Consider the following 5,664-nt stretch of genomic DNA (forward strand, 5'->3'; position numbering starts at 1 on the left):
TTTTTTTTTTTTTTTTTTTTTTAATAGTCTTGATGTTCCACTATTCAAGCTATTCTATCTTCTGTCATTTTGCTGTCTGTCAACCCTTCCTAATAATATCTCTCATCTAGTCTGCAGCCCTTTAGGTGGTTTTTAGCTCTTGCTAAAACCTTAACTCAGGTGTGGTAATATTCACTAGGGTAAATGTCTTCATTGCCGTCCTTGTCAAATGTCATTGAGGTGTTGCAGCCAGGAGAGCCCAACACCACTCTCATCTCAAAGAATGACACAGGCTCAGTTCAGTAGCAAAGGCTCAGCCAGGTTTATTGTCTACAAGGCACAGCCCAAACACTTGTGATCTGATAGACGAGGGGTCAACACATGGGTGTCCATGACAAGGTATTGGCACAACATCATGTAGGCTCCCCTAGGCCAATACAAAATTCCCATCATTTCTAATTCTCCTTTTATACAACGATCGAAACAGATCACAGTGCACCAATATCTTGACTATCCTGAGCTGTCCTTATACCATGGGCTTGTTCCACATCCTGATGTAGGCCGTTCAGCCAGTTCCCCTTCCCATCTCCTAGTGGGAAGAGCACATCTGGCCCACAGTCCAAATTTTGCTTCCGTAAGGAGCTTGTGCACCCGTCAGGTTTGCTGATCAGCCCTACTCTGGCCAATGCTTTAGCCAAGCCTTTGTGTGATCAGCGCATATATTGATCGATGTTCCAGCAAGGCCTACAGTAAGCATTAAGTCGCATGTGGAAATAACAGGCAGGAAGTATTGGATGTGCTGTCAAGATGCTCAAGGAGGCTAGATTTTATTTGCCAAGCCCGAATAAGAGATGAACGTATAACTATAATGACTACAGGCCGAATGAAACAATATGTTTTTACTATGTCTGCCCTCATTTGTTGTGTGTTTTTTAAAGTGAATATATCATTTAGCTGCAAATGAGCGCACATTCCAATAAAGCTGTTTTTTGCTTTGATCTTAAAGTGAATCGCAGAGCATTAGGCCCCTGGCATATTAGTAACGCTTCTAGTTTCTCTCTAACTGGAGAAAAATGTGTTGACGTGCCACACCATTTTTAAAAAATGTGTGTCCTAGAATCATAGAAAATGAGGGTGGGAGGGACCTCACGAGGTCACATCTAGTCCAACACCCTGTTCAAAGCAGGACCAGGCCCAGCTACATCATCCCGGCCAAGGCATTTGCTGGGATGATGGAGCTGGTGCTGATCCCACTTTGAGCAGGGGGTTGGACTAGCTGTGACCTCCTGGATCTTAAAAACCTCCCAGGATGGAGATGCGTGCATGCGCGCGCACACACACACACACAAACTAATGTCTATTCTACATATCAACCATCATCAATGAATTTCTTAAACCAGTGGAAATCTTCATCTGGAAATTTAAACCAGTTGAAAAGTGGCTTGTATTGAATTGAATTGAGCTGAAGTCGAGAGAGAATTGGATTAAGCTAAATTAATATAAATCATTTTACCACTGAAATGTGACTGCTGTTAAGTTGATGTGGCCTGTACATAGAAAAGGCTGAGCTATCAGCAGAAAAGCTCTAGCTGGGAGGTGAGTTTCCTAGGCAATGGTCCCTGAGAGAGCAGAGGGCAACACGGAGAGAAGGGATCCAGAGCCTCAAGCAGATAGTGAAATGGAGAAAAAAAAAAAGTGTGTAGGTCTCAGGCTTTTATGGCACAGGAAATGCAGAGATAGCACACTTAGTGATAAGCACAGCACAGGGCTAGGTGTGCATTGCAACCTCCAAGGATTCAAAACTGGACTATGACCCCCCTCCCCCAAATTAACCTATAAGGAGTTTGAAGTCTTCCCCTTCCAAAAAGCTGAACCAGGAAGCCTGGGCATTAGAGCACAGCTTTGGTACCGAAAAATTTGCTTTGATGATGTTTTTTTCCTAATTTGGAGGGGGTAAGTTCCAGAACCCAGTGTCTAGAACAGCATCACCAAACCTCCTCGCCCCGTGAACCACCTGAGAGGCATGGGGTTGGCGTGCGGGCCGGATTCTGCATGGGGTCGCAGCACGTGGGCCTTGCCCCGTGCCTGGATTCACCTGTATGCTGGCCCCCTTCAGCCATGCACTGGTCTGATCCCATATTGGCCTGATGCAGCATGCAGGAACATATTATCTGACCCACAGAGTTCCCTCGGGGTCGAGAAATTTGAGGGTGGGGAAGCAGCAATTACCACTGCCACCCCTCATCCCACCTCCCTTCACCGTCTGCTTTCCAGACCCTTGGGGAGCTCTGCAGGCCAGACGACACATTGGCTGGACTTGACTCACGGGCCAGGGGGGAAGCACCCTGGTCTAACATATAAATTCAGACACAGGTTATTTGGGAGGGGAGGAGAGGTGGCGCATGGGTAAAGATGCCAGCCTGGAATCTGGCAGGGCCGTTCTCTGTTCCCAGTCTTGCAATTTGCATCGTGTGTGCTGCAAGTCACTCAGCCTTGCTCTGTAGGAGTTGTGTTCATCAGGGGTGCACGGGATGCTTATTCTGGGGTGCTCGGGGGTCGAGAGGGTTGCCAGCCAGCCTCCTGCCCGCTGCCACTGTTGGTGCTCGGGGTGCTTTCAGAGGCAGCTGCCTGCAACCAGCCTCCTGGAGCTTGGACACGATGCAGAAAGAATGACTCAAATTTGTGTTTGGTGGCAAAAGCTCAGAGAGGCTTAGTGTCTTTTAGGACAGTAGCTGGCAGGTCTGTACAGCATGCAGCCTGGCTCGGGAGAACTGCCCAGACCATGATAAGCGAAGCATTGCATGCATAGACTATAAGAGGGCAAGCCTCACAACCCTGCCTAGATGCCCCCACTCTGTGCTAACTCATCTCCATCAAGATGTCCCTCTTTACTTGTCTCTTGGCCAGGTCCATACACCTGCAGCTCATTCCTTGCTGACTGCAACTCCCCCCCCCGGCCGAGTTCGGGCATCTAGAGCTCGCTCCTTGCTGAATTTGGGCTTTCCTAGCTCACTCCCCACTGAACTGAAGTATTTTCAGCTTTGTACAGCTCACCTCTTGTTATCTCTACTTGAGCCCGTTCTAACTTTGCACTCTCCAACCTGTTCAGCTGTTGTTGCTTTCTCTGAATTAGTGGTTTCACTCGCTGCATCTTTTGTCGGGTCATCCAGATGTCCATGAAGCCTATATTACTCTGAAGGTCCTTTGCTGTGTCGCAGCTTAACTATAGCTTGGCGTACCTGAACTTCCTACGTGGGTTCCTGGAATCGGAGGAAAACGGCACATCTGGTCAGGCTACGAGCACAGGAGCAGTGAGGTTTTATACCAAGCAGCCTAAGAAAGAGTGAAGCCAAATTTAAAGTGAAGGCCAAGGCGCCCAGCTGATAAGCGGTTCATCTTGGGACTTCCATTTCCCAGCAAAAGGAAGCGATTTGATTTTGGTTGCCATCGTGGAGCAGCTCCAAGACTTTCCGACTCCCCGTTTAAGCAAAAATAAAACATTAGTTAAAAGCCCTTTTACAAAGGTACATCTTCTACAGCATACAGAGCGGCTTCTTTTTCTTGTTTTCGGGCCATTTTTAGAGTGATGTGGTTTTAAAATGTGTGTCTTTTTGGACAGGGAGTTTGCAAAGAAGTGAGATTAGGGATTTGTATAGGCTGGTGTATATAGGGCTGATCTTGCCACAGGCAGGGGATTGGGCTAGATGACCTCTGGAGGTCCCTTCCAGCCCTTCTTCTCGATGCTCGTATGACCCATGTGGTCTATTGCAACCTGAGGATTTTATGGTTCTTGTATGCAGAAAACATGATTGTCAACTCTTTGGGTCTGGAGCCTCTTTTTGCACTGTGCAGGTAGAGCGCCTAGCACGAATGGGTCTTGGGTCATGATGAGGCCTCCTGGTTGCTACAGCAACAGCAATTATTATTTGGTAAATGCTGGAAACAGAGTTAGACAGACTGTATCCTGCCCCTGGGACATTGTGCAGTTGTCCCCTCCTGTCCCCCATTACTGCCACGGAAATCCAGTTAATTGTATTTATTCCCTGTTCAGTGCCTTTGATTCACTAGTTCAAACTGTGTTAGTTGTATGGTGCCCTGTAAAGCATCCTAGGGTGGAGTTGGTGTCAAAGATGCTAATGACAAGTAAACAATGAAGATATCTATACACATTTGTATGGCACACAATTAACCTAATGGGATGGTATTTCCTGTGCTACTCAGCACTGACGCAAAAGAAAGGAAGTAGATGGGACTCTAAGGTCCTTGTATTCAATGGCAGCAATTTATTTTATTGTTTTTAATGCAGATGTAACATTTCCACAAAGTGTCAAAAAAAGACAGTGCAAGGGCCTGATCCTGAGACATACAGAGCCGCTTTTTGCAGAAGGGGCAAGTTTCCTCAGTTCTCCGTGCAGTCACAAGAGCAGAGGGTCTTTATGAAATACTGGTGTTGTTTGATTTTCGCATTGCTAATCCCAATGCAACCACATGCATTGTCCCTAGCTGCATGTTGCTTCGGAGAGAGCGTGTTTTGTCTGGATGATCCCCTTTATATGGTGGGGAAAGCATGTCTATGGACACAGGCTCACAAAATGATCCTAGTGTTTGAAAGAGGAAAGGAAGACATCATATGGCTGAGCTGGATCTGCTCTGAATGATCTGTCCATCCTCTCCATCTCAGAGCAAATGGAAGCTCGGGAACAGCCATTTACCACGGGAAGGGCTCATCACTCCATGTCAGCCTCATTTACTGCAGATAGATGAAACAGTTGCAACAATTCAGCTGGCGTGTGTTTGTGAGCATTAATTCCCCTTCTCCCCACTTCGGTGCAGAATAATTGCTAATCTGTCCACCACAATTTTAGAGGAAGTGCATCCCAGCAGGAGACCAGGATGCAGAGAAGGAAATGATACAGGATGTCTTGGTTAATGGTAAATGGTGCGTGTGTGTGAGAGTGTAATCTCTGGATGACAGACAGTTGAATGGATGGATAGATTACATGTGCACACAATGTAATAGGAGTAACTTTCGGAGGCCTCTGGATTGATGGGCTTGCCTCAGTTTTGCCAATATATAGTAACTATCCAGATCCTATGCTCTGCATAAAGCCATGACTGTCTCTCATTAGCTCTGTACCAAACTTGCTGAAGCTAACTAACCTTGAGCTGGTTTATCTTTCATTGTACCTAGATGGGGTATTCATCCAGACCTGCTGGAGCTAGACACTGCCATCCTGGTGAAAAGCACCTTCATTTTCATGGATTTTCCATCTTGCTGTAATTGGAGCTAAAACATGGCACTCCCGTGGCTGGCACCTAGGATCCACTGCCCTGCCAAACATTCCCACTGCAACTCCCACTTCCCCTTTTAAGAGACCCTTGTCGTCTTGTTGTTGCAGTGGGCTGTTAAACAGCTGCAGGGCTCCACACCAGAGGTGACCGCACTTGAGATGATGTGATGTGCCCATATATCACATAGAGGAGGTTGAGGGACTATAGCGGCTGGAAGAAGCAGGTCCAGTGTTTGCTGAGCTCGTGGTAAGATCCCCTGGAGGTGAAGTGCAGACGAAGGATGGGGGCAATGCAGCTTCTTTCTCCCCCTTGGGTTGAGCAAGCAGCATCCACCTTCATGATAAAAGAAGCCACGCTGGGTCAGACCATAGGTTATCCTAGTCTAGGACGTCC

This window comes from Gavialis gangeticus, unplaced genomic scaffold, assembly GCF_001723915.1.
Source record: "Gavialis gangeticus isolate Ggan-Ray unplaced genomic scaffold, GavGan_comp1, whole genome shotgun sequence".
Classification (NCBI taxonomy): Eukaryota; Metazoa; Chordata; order Crocodylia; family Gavialidae; genus Gavialis; species Gavialis gangeticus.